This window comes from Rosa rugosa, chromosome 3 (genome assembly GCF_958449725.1).
Source record: "Rosa rugosa chromosome 3, drRosRugo1.1, whole genome shotgun sequence".
NCBI classification, from domain to species: domain Eukaryota; kingdom Viridiplantae; phylum Streptophyta; class Magnoliopsida; order Rosales; family Rosaceae; genus Rosa; species Rosa rugosa.
The window spans coordinates 32620590-32637503 of NC_084822.1; the positions used below are offsets into that span (position 1 = coordinate 32620590).

The following is a 16914-nucleotide window of genomic DNA, read 5'->3' on the forward strand; positions in this document are numbered from 1 at the left end:
AATAGGTGATGTGTACAGATGACAAGGCATGACACCTAAGATTGAGGCCACAAATCTTAGGCCTCATTGAGGCCGCAAATCATTTAAAGACCACAACCTGAGAACATTAAGAGAACCTATAAGCTGGCCAACATGAAATATCTCGACCATAATCTGCAGCCAAGAACAAGGGCAAAGATACCCCCGCGCTCCTTCTTTCATGAGTTTAACCTACACAAAAATTGCAATTTAAAATCCTATCAATGTAATAAGAGCAAGTAGGGTATCGTTCTCAACCGGAGATTAGGGCTCTTATTAATTCCTGCAAAAATAAAACGTTAGACAAAATAAAACAAAGAATATATACATTATTTACGAAATTGACATGGAAGGGGATTTTAGGATTTTATTTTCTAAATTAACAACTAATTATATACATGTGTAACACATCAAAACACAGAATCAAATAGAATTATATGGATATGATGAAAAGGTTGACAAGGTTTCAAAGTAACAATCACGAATCAAAACATGTTATAGCAAGGAATCGATCAAGAACAGAGATGAACCACTAAAAAAATGGTCATTTACGGCGCATAATAAATGCGTGCCGTAAATTTAATATTACGTAGTCTTATTTACGGCATGCTTTTGTTGCGTGCTATAAATGCAGAATTACGTAGAGTTATTTACGGCATGCTTTAGATGCGCGCTGTAAAAGAGGTTGATCTATTTACAGCATGCTCAATGCATGCCGTAAATGTAGTATAACATAGATTCATTTACGGCATGCATCGAATGAGCGCCGTAAATGAGGTCGAGCCTTAATTGTGTTGCCCGCCTATTTTTTCAGCCAAAACTTTAATTTCCCACTTTTTTGTTTTGTTTTTTGTTTTGATTGAAAAGGAGGTTCCATTCGGTTTTCATGACCTCTCGATCGAAGAGATTCTTTTCTCTCAGACACCAACACTCGCAGCTCCCCATCTCTCTCTCGAAATCTCCCTCCTCTTCATCCTTACCCACATGGCTAAAAGCACCAATCGATGTCGAAGCCAAAGCCTATCCTCTAGCAATTCAGGTGGGTAGATACTTCTCTCTCATCTTTCCCTTCATCTGCACACCAAATTGGGGTTTCTTTACATTTCACCTTTTAGGATTTCTTTCAGATTAGGGATGAACATGCTACGCTTTGGTATGCCAATTCTATTTTTTTTTTTTTTGAAAGGTGCCAATTCTATTTTTGGGCTTTTGATATTCATAGTTTTCATATGGTTATTGAGCAGCTCAGGCGGTCGATTTGAAGGAGCAGAATTCTGACACTATCGCACCGTCGTCTATTGTTCGCTGGCTACACAATCCATAATTTCATGCATGAACTGCTTATATTTGCAGCGACATTCCACTCCTGGCATCGGTGTCCTAGGACTTCAAGTATGTTTCTGCTAGTTAGTTGTTGTTTCCACCAAACATTTAGCCTTGTTTCTATGGTGAAGTCTGATACTCTTATCTGGGATTTGTTTTTGTAGACACCAAAAATTTAATGAAAATAAAAATTCATTAAATAATTCGGTCAACACTTGAAATTATGACCGAACAAACATAGTCAGCATGTGGGTCCTACAAAATGTGCACGTGGCTTGTGAGTAAGCAAAATCACGCAGACTCAGAGAACGACACTTGGCGACACATGAAAGGCCCGACGGCAATAAATGAATTTGTTCCGGCTAAATCAATTGATATTAAAGCAGATCAATCAAATTAAATCAATTGATTCCGAGTCAAATCAAGTATTAAATTTCGTCTGCTGACTAGATGTCAATTTATTTAAATTGATAGTCAAGATGAAAATCAGCCATCAAATTAATTAGCTAAATTTCTTAATAGTCGTGATTAAATTGATTAATTAAAGCTGATTGATTTGATTATACTATTAATGAAATACAATTAAAATCAGTCATCAAATTGATTGGCTAATTCCTTAATAGTCGTGATTAAATCAATTAATTAAAGCTGATTGATTTGATTATGCTATTAATGAAATACAATTAAAATCAGCCATCAAATTGATTGGCTAATTCCTTAATGGTCATGATTCAATCAATTAATTAAGGCTAATTGATTTGATTATGTTATTAAGGAAAATGCAATTAATTACGTGTCATCAAGGCATTCCAAATCGAGAGAGACGCCAGGGGCGGAACTAGTAAAGGGTCTGCAGGGGTTCAGACCCCCCCAATCAATTGAACATAACAACTAATTAATACATTAATTATGTATAATTATATATAAGTTTATATGTTTTAGCAAATCGGACCCCCCCCACCCTGTTTGCAACAGTATTTAATGTAGTGATACTATTTATCTCTCATTATTATTATTTTGGTCAAAAAGAGAGATGAGAGCATTTACCTCTCATTAATTATTTACTAAAATTCATAAGAATTCATTTATTAGGATTCAATCAAATATAAGGAATTTTTTTTATTTTTTATTTTATTTTCTATTGTTCAACACTTAAACTTATTGAGGTTTACGGTTAATTTTTTAGTTTTGAAGTTTCATCAGATTATACTAAGGATTGAACAATAATGTTTGTAAAGAGATTGCTTGCTATAGTTGAAGTCTAAAGAAAAATGTTGTGAAGTTTTTTTTGTTTCATTTTTAGTTATATGTTTAACTATGTCCCGACCCCCCCAAGTTACAAATCCTGGTTCCGCCCCTGAGAGACGCCGACACTATAAATACCCCCTCTCAAATCAAGATAGGGGAGGACAGACGACAGACAGACGCAAGTAACCTCTCCAAATCTCAGAAGTCTCCCAAGCTCGTGAAGAACCATCAATCTGCCAAATAGCCGGTCTCTTCACCTCACCAACTTCAGACAAACAAGGGAAATCACCTGTAAACTCAGAAGTTGTCAAACTCGCGGAAAATCAACAAGCACCAAGCAAACGTGCCAGTTCATCCGCCATCAAAGCCATACTCGCCACGTGACACCTCTCGTGGTTCAGGTCTGATCAAGATCAAGCCTCTTCAGCCCTTGATCATCCGTCGTCTTCAAGTCGTCAACACAGCAAAGCTTCTGCCAAGTTCTTCATCAAGCTCGTGGAGAATCAACAAGCACCAAACACACGTGTCGGTTCGTCCCCTACCAAAGCCGAAGAACGCTCACCACGTGACACCACTCGTGGCCTAAATCCGATCAAGATCAAGCTTCTACAGCCCTTGGTCAATCGTCTTCCTCAAATCATCAACATAGCAAGAAGTTTAGACTACAACCATTTGATTCAAGATCAAGTGCTCGCCACCCTTGGATCAAATCAACGTCGGAGATCGAATCAGAGGAAAATCTTGTGAAAGAGCATCTACAGAGATTGTAACCCTCAAATTCATTAATAAAAAATTATATTATTTTGTACACGTGTCCTTCTTTCATTCGTTGCAGGAAATCCGTGTTTACAGTTTTAACACTTACAAGTTTGTAGGGAAAAATCTAAGCAACCACGGGCTTGGGAAGATGTTCTTCACATAGATGGGTAAGTACCAGGATACACGTTCAATGTAATTGGTAGTTATTGGTAGTTTGGAACAACAATGTTGAACCCTTTTATTTTTTCTTCAACGAGGTCCATGAATTTGTACTGTCCTGCAATATTAACGTATATGATAAAATGGATACAAAGTTCCATTGCTTTTGCTAGATGTGGATCCTTTAGATTATGATGTTAAACTCTCACATAGATTTGATACTATTAGACTAATATTGAAGAAGGATGTTACTTCTCAGTATTAAACATTAATGGATTAAATTATGTTTAGTCCCTGTACTATGACATTTTTTTCGTTTCAGTCCCTAACATTCTCAATTAATCTGAAAAGTCCCTAACGTCAAAATTTTCATCTGATTGGTCCCTCCCGCGTCAAATTAGGAGTTGGCCTTAGGTGAAATGTCCAATATACCCCTCTGTTATTTCTTTTTCCTTTTTAATTTCTTTTTCTCCTTTTTTTTTCTTTTTCCTTTTTAATTTCTTTTTTTTCTTTTTTTCTTTTTTCTTTTTAATTTCTTTTTTGCTTTTTCTTCTTTTTTTCTTGTTCCTTTTTAATTTTTTTTCCTTTTTAATTTATTTTTTGGTTTTTCTTCTTTTTTTCTTGTTCCTTTTTAATTTCTTTTTTTCCTTTTTTTTTCTTTTCGTTTTGCCTACTTTCTCCTTCCTCAACCCACCAATCCCATTCCGATCAAACTCCACAACCCATCTGTTTCTCTCCCCAAATTGAAACCAAACCCACCAAAGACCTAGCTTGGCGGTGCAGAGATGGACATCGAGCAAAAGCAAGAGACTAGGAGCTGATCGATCACTTCTTCACCTTCTCTGAAGCCATCTCCCTCTGTTGGGATCCGCCCTCGCCTCCATCGTCGCCGACGCCATCTCCCAAACACAAGCAGATCCCAATCAGCTCGTAAATTCGCTCCTAAACCACTCCCCTCTTGTTTTCACAGCCTACTTCTCTCTCTCCCACTCAAATCTCACTTTCTCTCTCCACATCAAGCCTCAATTTGGAAACTTTTCACTGAAAACTACCATTTTTTCAGACCCTGAGGTTTTTGGGTCTTGCTCAAAATGGTTATTTGAATTTTGGGTCTGGTTGAAATGATGGTTTTTGATGGCCAAGTTGACCAAAACCAGAAGTGAAGAAGAAGAATAGTGATGGAAAAGAAAAATGGCCGCCGGCTTGGAGAACAATAATTGGGGTTTCGGGTCGATCTGGATTAGTTCACTGACGTGGCGCTACCAATGCAGCAGGATACGATGGTCATTAAAAAGGAAAAAGAAAAAAGAAAAAAGAAAAGAAAAAGGAAAAAAAATTAAAAAGGAAAAAAGAAAAATAAAAAAAGGAAAAGGAAAAAAGAAATTAAAAAGGAAAAAGAAAAAAGAAAAAAGAAAAGAAAAAGGGCCGCCGGCGTGGAGAACAAGAATTGGGGTTTCGGGTCGATCTGGATTGGTTCGCCGACATGGCGCTCCCGATGCAGCAGGATACGATGGTCATTAAAAAGGAAAAAGGAAAAAGAAAAAAGAAAAAAGGAAAAAAAAAGAAATTAAAAAGGAAAAATGAAAAATAAAAAAGGAAAAAGAAAAAAGAAAAAAAGAAATTAAAAAGGAAAAAAAGAAATTAAAAAGGAAAAAGAAAAAAAAAGGAAAAAAAAAGAAATTAAAAAGGAAAAAAGAAAAAGAAATAACAAAGGGGTATATTGGACATTTCACCTAAGTCCAACTCTTAATTTGACGCGGGAGGGACCTATTGAAGGGAAATTGTGAGGTCAGGGAGTTTTTAGATTAAATTAGAATGTCAGGGACTGAAATGATGAGAGAGACAAAGTACAGGGACTAAACATAATGTAATCAAACATTAATAAAGACTGCTGTGGTGAATTGAGACTGTAGTTTTTCTTTTCTTTCTATGCCTGTAGTTTACTTTGTATGCTGTGGTGAATTAAGACTGCTGTGTAATCTGCTGTGTTTGAGGACTAATCTGATTAGATCCTAAACTGCTCTCAGCTTCAACTTCCTGCCACTGGATGGTGCTCATGGAGACTCCTTCACAAGGGGTCATTTCCAAACAAGAAGTTATTGAATACTATATTTAAACCGTTCAAAGAGTTTTGGGCAAGTGGGTAAGCTTTAATTTTGTTTGCCAGTGTGGAACTGCTTAGGCTCTCAAGCTTAACTATGCTTCAATGTTGGTTTCTACAGTGAGAAGGATGCTCATATGTGTATATATGATGCTTCTTGGGATACTCATTTTGGCTTTTGCTGTGATGTTAATGATGAAACTTCCCAGAAGCTTGCACGTAAAATTCTATCATTTTTACCCATGTTCAGTTCAATTGCTTGTTGCTAGACACTAAATCTATGGGTGTGCTATTTTGTGGTTGTCACAAAATGAGTGCTTCAGAGATTTTCTGTTTGAACAGACGATGAAGTTTCTATGAGATTTGGTTGTTCATTAATGTCAATGTTGAATTGTTTAATTCTTTGCATGTCTTTGTTTTAAGTTAACCGGGGGTTTTATCGGTTAGGCTTGACCCAGATTTTGGTTATGTGAAAAAGGATTACAGTTTTTCAAATGTTCAAAAGGCAACTCAGATATTTCCACTTGGGAATACCAAACACTGGCTTGTTCGAATGGATAAACCTGGGATTGGCGTTGTTACAAAGGCGCAAATGGTTGATTATTATGCTCAAATACTAACAAAGGTCTTGGGAAAGTAAGTATCTTATTATGAGTTTACTTTTTGCTTCCTTCTATTATTTACTTCTGCTAATTGGTATGTTTGTCTGTAGTGAGAAAGATGCACAAATGTGTATATATCATGTTTCCTGGAAATCTAACTTTGGGTTCTATTGTGAAATTGATGAAGAATCTACAAGCAATCTGGCAAGTTAGTATATGAACGAAATGAAATTTAGTATGCCCACATTTGGGATTTTTTGCATATTGTGGACTAAATGCTCCATATACTGTAGGTGTTCCTGGTGTTTTATCTCTTCAGCCAAACAAGACTTATGACTCAGATAATAAAAACTATGGAGGTTTTACTCTTTCTTAGCTTGGATATTACGATTCATTCATTAAAACTGTCTGGTTATGTTTGCAATTTTAGATGATTTTGTATCTTGTCATTGCTAGATCAGAACTTTGCTTCTCAATTTAAATGCCTTTTGAACCCATTTGCACCTATATTTACCAACTTGATGGAATGTCTTGCTTTTGGGATATAAGTAATACTAGAGTAGGACTCTGTGTCTTGGTTTTGCATATCTCCGTCAGTGTCAGAGAGCAACTACACCATACCCTCCCAAGTAATTATGTTCATAGATTGAATACAATAAAATTCTTGTGGAAACAATTTTTAATGTATCATTGAACACTAGAGCAAGGAAGTAGAAGAAGTGCAGAATGGTGACAGATGACTTTTTTCTCTGTCTGCAATGTGAAGGGGAGCTGCCAAGATTGTGACGTTTTCTTCAAACATACAAATTTACTGAAGTTTGATGGTGGCATAAAAGGGTGTAAATGAGTAAGGAGAAAGCAGAAGGAAATGAGCCAAAAAAATATTTAGCTGAGAGCATTTTAATTAGGATCTTCAAAAGTTGCACCCTAAAACTTCTCCATGCATCTATACATAGTATAAATGCTAAACTCTATAGATATATAAGTTCTCCATTATACGCAACATGAAATTTTGAGTTCATTTATATGTGATTGGGGTGATGATTTAAAGTATGTTGATAGAAGTTGCTTGTTTCTAGTTGACAGGTTAGATGCAAGCTCAATACTAGCTATCAGTTGAGTGACAAGAATAAAAGCTCAGCAGAGAAGAGGACATGATAATTGAAGCAGAAGCATATTGAAAGGAAACCAGAGGGAGCTATAGTATAACACTGAATTAGCTTAAATTCCTTATTTGTAGTTAGGTAACTTCAAATATTTGTTTTAATGAGTTCTACTAATATATTTCCATTTGTTACTTTGTAAATGAAATTAACTATAGTGAGGGTAATATGAGTATGACATTTGAGCAAAAAGAAATTTTTCTGTTTTGTTTTGTTTTGTTTGAACAGACCTCATTTACGGCACGTAGTGTGTGCCTTAAATAGAAGTACTTTAGTCACTCTTTTACGGCGTGTGCAGTGCGCGCCTTTAATAGGAGGTCTTTTACGGCATGCAATGTAGGTCGTAAATGACCTAAATGACATTTATGGAAATACTTTTACGGCATGCTAAATTATTCTTTTATGACGCTTTTTTGCACGCCGTGAAAGACATGGAGTCTTTTACGGTGCGAGCTTTTATAGCTTGTTTTTGTGCGTCGTAAAAGCCTTTTTACAGCGCACATGGTGGGTCGTAAAAGACCATTTTTGGTGTAGTGAACGCATACAAAGTCTTTTTTACTTCCCTTAATTAAATTAACTAGATGAACACACCATAGTTAACCTATTAAGCATGCAATTACTAGTGGTAGCTAATCACTAATAAAAGCATAATGAACGCATTAAACACATATGGAAGTTTGATCAATTCAAGTTAGAACACTAATCAAGCATGCAAGACTCATTGTTGATTTACCTAAGGAACTATAGGTTTTTCACTTTAATTATCAAGATCTAGAATGCTAGCAATCTTAATATGGATTCAATTACATGCTCATCAATCAAAGTATGCATCCAAAGATCAATAAACAAGCAAACGTTGAGATTGAAGCACAAAATCAACAAACATGCATAGACACATTAAAATCGCAATTAACACTTTTGAAAACCTACAACCTAAAACATGCTTCATAGTATTCGAAAACTACATATCTAAATCAGAACTTCATTCTCACATGAAATCGCAACAACCAATTTATTAAAACCAAAATTAAATCCGAAATTAGTTTTACAAAGAAACAAAACCAAAAACATAGAAAGGTGTTCATGGTTACACTTTTGAATTATTCAAGAACGCAAGAAGCTTCAAAGATGGTGGAATGAATGAGGGTCACGGCAAGGATGTTTGAATGGAGAGGAGGATGCTTCACGGTCTTGAACTTTGAAGAATAAAGAAGTTACCGAAACTTGATAGAAGAAGGGGAACAAATTGTGTTTTGATTCTGAATTTTGTGGTGTGTTGAAACGCTTCACAAACCTCCCTTTATATAGTGCACGGCATAGTTTGGGTATCACGGTTGAAATCTATTTCAATGACATCATTCAACCAATCAAAATATTACTTGAGAAGTAGAGAACAATCTTGAATCTTCATTGTAATCTTCTTTGCCGACAATACTATATATCTTCCCTCAATTTGGTCTTCATTCAACTCGTATGCAATCAGGAAACATAAATCAACATTTATTCTCTTTTATTTTCTTTTCCATAATTCACATAAAGTAGATTTCTTCCCAAATTCCTTCAAAGTTGACGTCAAGATGTCTTTTAGACTCTTCCTTTTAATTCTCATGGCAATAAAGGAATAATATTGCAAATAAAACTTCTCTATGACATCTTGATCATTTTAGAAACTCATGTGCAAGTCACATGCTTCAATGTTTGGGCCAGACTTCTTCGATCACTTGGACAATTTCGAAGCCTATCTTCATTTGTGACGCAAACATTGACATTCTAGAACATTCTTGAACAGTCTTGAGTTATCTTCAAGCCACAACATCTCCTAACCTTCCCAAGTATCCTTGTATCATCAAGACTCCTAATGCAATCAAGTTTCCTAGTCCAACTGGGATTCTGTCATTTTTCCACGAGCTCACTCCTAGTTGACTCAAGATTCCTACTTCAACTGGGATTCCTTATGCTGGTTGGATAAGGAAAACTTCATTTCTTAATTTCTTTCCATTTCTGTGCAAATAACTCCTTGTCCTCCATTTATGGACTCAAAAGTACCTAAAAACACAAAACTAAGTTAGAAATTATAATGTTTAGGAAATAACTAAGTAAAATGTAGAGAGAATAACACTAAAAACATAGTAAATATTGCTCTCATCAGAGATGCGCCGTAGTTAACTAAAGTGTCAACGGAAGCATTCCTTGAAGATGTGAGGAACGTGGAGGTGCAAATGTTTTGCAAAAGCCAAAAAGTTAAGACCATTGTACATACAGCTGCCAAGGAATCAATTTCGGAGAAGCAAAATACCTCAAAGCAATTGCTGAGTCCATTTCGACCCACACGTCCTTCCATTCCTTGAACTTAGCCACCTTAATAGATTCAATAAAAGCCAGCACCTCAACGTCAAGAGTGCTAAGCACACACACACTCATGAAGCGAAAGCAAGAACAAAGGCACCGTCATGATCCCAAACTATGCCTCCAAAACTATATATATATATATATACACACACACGCGCGTGCGCATACATATTTTCGGAATGGGTATCTAAAATGAACCATGTGTGCAACTGTGCATTACATGTTCGGTATTAACAAAAATACGCGCGCCGGCCGGAGAAATCCTTTTTTGAAGATATCATCATATCCTTGCTCTTTATGATTGTGAGGTAAACTATTTTGTCAGTCTTATTAAGTGGTAATATATAACCGTTTCAGATGTTATTTTTATCAATTTTTACATGTCAATTTGAAGGAGCATATAAGCTTGACTTGTATTCATTAAGATTAAGAAGAGAAATAAAATCTCTCTCTCTCTCTCTCATTTTGCTAGGGTTTCAACCGTACCTTTGGCAACCTCCAGGCTCCAATTGTATTCACCTTCCATGACTCGCCGCAAAGGCGGCAAAGCTATAGTTGCTACTCCATCCATCTATGGCAAATTTAAGGAAAGACACCAGGAGTTGTGGCTGAGCAAGGGAAAACTGATCAGGGTTACGGCTCTGCATGACAGTTTTTATTTTTTTTAGTATTTAATAGTTTTTATTTTTTTTAGTATTTAATTACAAAGAGGAATGGTGAAAACTTCATTGTTTTTTTTTTTTTTTAATAAGTATGAAATGCCTCAACCATCTATCTTATCCGAGATTGATAAACTCTTCTCCTATTTGCATAGGCTGCTAGCTCGTAAATGCATGCAAACTACTGCCTATATAATAATCTTGATCCCCTCCAAAAGATGCTACAGCATGCATGGTGGTCTTGATCTTCCTGAAGAGTTTTGATCGATCGCATTAACGATACCTCGTGCATCCGATTCCAATTGATCAATTTGAGAATACCGTAACTGCAACGCTGATTATATAACACCTATATTAATTTGAGATTGTCAAAATCTCTGATTATCTACGAAAGGTCATGACATTAATATAAATTGTTTTAGCCACCACAAGTTTTCTTTTGTCATCACGAATGGCAACTCCAACACATCTCGCTCTCAAACAAAAGCATCGTCATTGTTTAATTTATAGTAAGCTCAAGCAGGAGACTCTGCCAATGCTATTGGGTTTTGTTCATTCCTCAGCACCCGTTGACTCATAAAGCTTCTTACAGTAAATCTCTATAAATTAATATTGTTGAGACTACAAAAAAACTTTATTTTAAAAAAGATCGATAAATGAATAATTTGTTAATTTATCTATAAATAAATATTTATTAAGAACTAAATTCAGTTTGTCGCGTGGTGAATCTCTTAGCATTGGGAGGCTTTGGTTTCATTTTTTCTATGTCCAAGTTTGATATTTATTGAAGAAAGAATTAAAATCTTAGATAATATATTAAGCAAGGGACTCAACAGAAGAAAACATCACTACGCCAATAATGGCATCAGACGACAGTTTTGGACTGTCGTCTGATGAGGCTCGCTGCTGTTGTTAAAGCCTGTGCCGTCTGATCGAATTATCAGACAACAGCAGGAAACTGTCGTCTGAGTAAATTTGACACAAGAGCAGTTGCTTACGTAACTGTTGTCTGAATACCAGAAAGAACAACAGCCACATATATGCTTACTATTGTCTCTATGAAGCTTCGACATCGAAAGACTAGTTTTTTCTGTTGACTGGATTCAAACTACACAACAGGCTACTTAAAATGACGTTGGTTGTCCACTTTCGGTACTATAGGTTTATCTAAATAACTGTTGTTTGAGTTTTTATTGGACAATGGTACTATAGGTTTCTCTAAATAACTGTTGTTTGAGTTTTTATTGGACAATGGTTTTTGATGTAGTCTTGTTGTGCTAAGATGGCTCCAACAACAGTTTTTGCTATCATTTTAGTTGTGGTTAACTCTCTTGGACAATTGTTTTTATTTAGTTGAGAGTGGTCTGAAAGTGACTCTTATGATTTAAATGAAATAACAACAATCTTTATTAAATAAAACTAAAGAGTACATAGGGCGATGCAATAGCACCGAAGAAAACAATAAACCATAACAAAATGCTGGAAGTTGAGTAGCTGATCAACTCAAAGTGCTTCTTGATGCTTGAGCCTGCGCTCTTGAAAGTACTTGAGCTAGTCTCCTTGAGGTCAGGTGAAGACAGTTTTTTGTACCCCTGCCAAGAGGCTCACTGGAGTCCCTGGTCACTGTGAATGATCCTCAAATTTGAGACTTCCATATCTTTGTACCCTTGCCAAGAGGCTCACTAGATTACCTGCAACACAAAATGAACATTCAATATGGTATTCACATGAAAATGAAAGTCTTCATGACACAGCAAAAACATTCTAACAAGATAACTTAACAAAATTCATATGAATAAAAATGAAATGGTTGAACCAACTTATGAGATTTAGACTCATTTGATAAGCATATAGCTGAATTACTGATGTAGGGCAGATCCATCATGCAATCCAAGTTTCAGAGCACTCCTAATTAGATCATCTTATATTAAATGTGCAGATGTACAAAACAAGACTCCAACAAGAATACCATACAAAAGATCATGACTAATGTTTTTATGTGAGACTAAATGTTATAATTTCATTGGTAAATTCGGAAAAAGAGTACATTTAGGGACATGCACCAGTACTATTCTTCATTCTATTCTCAGAGTTGTAACTACTGACATGTTGCAGGAAGTTCAATGGAAAAGAGGACTCAGAAGAGCATAGGCGGATTCGACCTACTGTGATATCGTATGGCAAATTCGCATCATGAGAATCCAATGATGCCATTGATGGGGAAAGTACAGGGGTGTTTGTACTACATGTGTTGCTTGTACTGATCAGGGTGTCTTGCTCGCACTAAATGTTGCATTGTGCTGTGATGAAATCAATGACATGCTGGTCCTCGGAGACCTGGAAAGAAAATAGTTACATAAATACATACAAGGTGTGAATTTGATAATTAGTACATAGAATTTTATCACATTTTGTCTCATATCATTCTGACACATAAGAAACTAGGGAAGGCTTATAAGTGAAGAAGAAGAATATCATACATCTTTGGAGACAAACAGCTCAATCATAAACCCTCCTGCAGTTGGAACCAAAACTCAGGTCCCATCTCTTTCCTGCATTGTATAAGTAGGAAACTTAATGATATTAAACACTACTATAGCTATATTAATGAACCTAAAATAGATTTGAGGTTAATGAGAAAATGATATACTCACCAGCTAGCATAGCACTTGAATCTCTGTTACTAGAGGAACAGTTCAACCAACAGGACTAGTTTGACATTAATGTTTTTGCATAAATCCTGTTTTTGTAATCACGAGCAATCTTGGTTAATGAGATTAAACCACTACTTAATTCTGTTAATTCTTAATGCATGTATGCCAATCATAAAATGATGGAATGAGGAAAAACAAAAGTGAATGGATATAGTGCTGCATTAAATATGTACCTAGAGTCTAAGGGCATTGAGGAAGGAAGATGACCAAGGATATCAAAAGAATTAGTTCTTGAGAGCTGCATTGCATCCCTGCACTGAAAGACTTGATAAACTGGAAACAGAAGTTCTTGTCCACCATTATGGGTGTCCTCATCAATCCCATAACAACAGCAACCAATCCATCAATGAATCTAAAACCAACCATCTAAAATGTCACAGAAAGAGAAGATGGAGAGATTAATAATTGTAGTAAAAGTTAATTATACAGTTCCCACTAATCTTTGGTCTTCACTCAACTTACAGAGAACACAAAAATCCCAGCCTTTCAAACCCACAAGGGGTCTAAGCCTCTCAATTATCAAACTATACATAGTCATGTTCATTACACCTGCAATGAGCATAATCAACTGTAAAATGCCATGTTGTTAAAACAAATCGGAAGTGTAGAATTCTTGGTTCATCATAAACTGAACAGGCCATTTTTAATTTGGAGTGTAGAATTCTTGGTTCTCAATTCTTTGGCAATCCCTTTTCTAGCAATAGCCCTTAGCCTCAGCTCTTGCCCCCTTTCCAACTTCAATATGATAATCCCTCTACGACACACAAAAGTCCCAATTTCAACATACATTAATCACATGGACTCAAAATTCAATACAAAAGTTTACACATGCAACTGAAATCAAAGTAAATGGAAGCAAATTTAAACCCAAACAAAGGAAACCCTAAAAATTTGAGCTTAGAGAAAGAGAGAGAGGGGATACCTCTGTTCGGAAGCTTCGTAACCGGAGGCGTTGAGAAATTGACGGGACGACGGTGTGGTCGGAGCTGAGGAGTTCCTTGTTGGTGACATCTAGGGTTTGGTCGGAGTGGCAGCGAGCGCGGAGGTGAAACTCGACGGAGCAGTACTTGCACTGGCCGTCATTATCGCAGGCGTCGCAGTCACGTGAGAAGCCCATGCTCATGGCGCGATCGCTGGTTAAGGGGATGAGGCCGAGGCGGTAGGCGACGAACTCGTCTTTGAGGACGGAGGAGTTGATTTCGATCTTGACGAGGTCGATGGAGACGGTCGGGCCATGCTCCCGTTGGCCATGCTCCCGTCGGTGTCGCAGAGCTTGAACTTAGAGGTAATCGTGCCTGATTTCACGGATTTTCACCCGAGGGAACCTCTGGTACGATTAATGATTTCCCCTCCATCTTCTCTCTCTCACTCTGAGACTCTGTGACCGTGAGAGAGGGCTTTTGGTGAAAAGGTTGAAATAAAGAAAGAGGGCTTTGGCGTTTGGGTATCTTGCATTTCGCGTATATGTGTTAAAACGACGCCGTGCAATTCATCGAAATGGAGGGAGTCGAAAATTGAATTTTGGCTAAGTGTGGGAATTCAATTAGGGCAGCAGCAACTTAGACAACAAAAACACACAAAGTCATGGTCTGAAGGGGAGTTGCACAACAGATATAGAAAAACTATAGTCTGAATATGTAGTTAGACAACATCAAATGCTAACATTATATGAATAATAATCACACAACAGACACAAAAAAACTATTGTCTGAAGATACAGTCAAACAACATCAAATATTAACATTATCTGAATAATAATCACACAACAGACATAGAAAAACTGTTGTCTGAATTAAATTACTCAGACAACATCAAAATGCCACCATTGTTTGAATAATAGTTGCACAATAGAGAAGTAATAACTATTGTGTGATTAAAAACAATCAGACAACATATTTTCTCAACTATTGTGTTAATCAATCTTGAACAACATAAATAATATAACTGTTGTCTGAATTGATTGATTCAGACAACATCAGAAAAACAATCATTGTCTGATTTATAATTGTACAACAGCAATGTAACAACTGTTGTCTGATTCGAAAATTCAGACGACATAATAATTTTTGCTGTCGTCCCAAAGTATCAGACGACAGTTAAAAATTATGCAGTTGTCTGAAGTGTGTTGTCTGATGCGGTTTTTGTTGTAGTGCATACTCGCCATCATCAGCTGTAAGTCTTAATAGAGAAAAAACCCTAGGCGGCCTCCTTTGTGCCGCACCAAAACCCAACGCAACAGTCGGCCTTCTTTGCCGGCGCTCTCTACCATTCTTGATTCCTTGCATCACTACATCCAGATCTCACAATGGCTAGTATTGATTCTGTCACCAAAAGCTTTGCTACCTCGCTAGCTATCGTTACCAATGAGGTTGTTGATATCTCCTCCATGGAGAATGGGGGGGGGGGGGGGGGGGGGGGGCGCTGCACAGTCCTACCTCTTGGCAAGGCCTCTGACTTCCAAGCCAACAAATGCTTCTGATCTGCGGAGGCATTTTCGTCGAATATGGGTGCTAAACAAGGGTTTCAGTGTTCAGCCGAAAGCTCCGGATAGATTCCTCTTCTCCTTTGATCTCCGGGGAGATAGAAATAAAGTTTTGATGGGTGGTCCGTGGAGTTTCAATCGTGCTTTGGTTGTCATGCAGCCATATGATGGAGTAGCACCTCTGCAATCTGTGGAGATGGAGGACCTTTTTTTTTGGGTTCGCATCACTGACATGCCGCCCGCATATGAGCACAGGAACACTATTGCCAATGTTGCCTCCATTGCGGGTAAATTTCTTCATCTGGATCAAAAGTTATTTGATACAACTCGGGAAATTAGGGTTAGGGTTTCTCATGCAATTTCGAAACCCTTCTTCCTGCACAAAACCCTAAAATTTGGCAAAGGGGTAGAACAAGAGGTTCACTTCTTTTTTGAGAATCTTGTGGGCAAATGCACTATATGCCTTTGTGTGTATCATAAGGGGGCAGCGTGTCAGGCAGCAACTACTGCGCCGGTGGTCCAGGAAGCTCCCACACCGGCGGCACGAAAATTAAATCTCACTCGCCCCTTCTTAGGTTTTCACGAAAATCAGTTCAAGGATGGATTGTTTCGCTTCCATGGAATTTCAACCCCCATTCTCCCACCTGTGGGAAGGTCTCTTTTTGGAGGTGCTGGGACTAGTAAGGTACGCAAACCCATTGTTCTTCGTCATGCAGGAAAGACACATACTAATGACAACAATGAATTGGCTTTGGTACCTGTGGATACCGATCAGCCTACTAAGAGAAATCGGCCCTTTCCATCTCCAAAAAAATTGCAGTTTATGATGTCTGATTTGCTAGAGGGTAAAACAAGCCCTATTGCTCCCTCAAAGAAGGTAAAACTGCCTGAATTCCCTACAAAATTCAATGCAAAATCTCTGGGTTTGATGGAAACACCAGGAGGTATGCTTGTGCCTGCAGAGGGTATGATGCCCAAACCTTTACAACTTGAGCTTCCTAGTGGCAAAAAGAAGAGAGGTCGGCCTTTGGGAGCAAAGAACAGAAATCCACCAAAAGCAAAAAAGGTTCCTGCTGAAGATGTCCTGAGTTTTCTGTATTCAGGCAAGCCTCCAAGCCCTAGCTTCAAGGGCAAGGAGAAGATATAGGGTTTTTCTTTTGTTAAGCCTATAAACTATGTAAATGTCTGGCATAGTTATAGGCTCGCTTAAATAAGTGAGCGATAAGTTCGAATAGAGTAGGTCTATCCTATGTACCACTGTGGCTCCTCCACGAATTCTTGCCTGGCCATTGTTATGTGTCAGCGGATGGGTATGTAATGGCCTTCTTGGCATGAGA

The 16914-nt window shown here is 37.4% G+C and overlaps 2 pseudogenes; one reads left to right on the forward strand and one right to left on the reverse strand.

The window, feature by feature from the left end:
* Positions 1-3511: 3511 nt before the first annotated feature.
* On the forward strand, positions 3512-7100 carry LOC133737584 (organelle RRM domain-containing protein 1, chloroplastic-like; annotated as a pseudogene).
* Positions 7101-13046: 5946 nt separating this feature from the next.
* LOC133737585 (DNA-directed RNA polymerases II, IV and V subunit 3-like) lies at positions 13047-15587 on the reverse strand (annotated as a pseudogene).
* Between the last annotated feature and the right edge of the window lie 1327 nt (positions 15588-16914).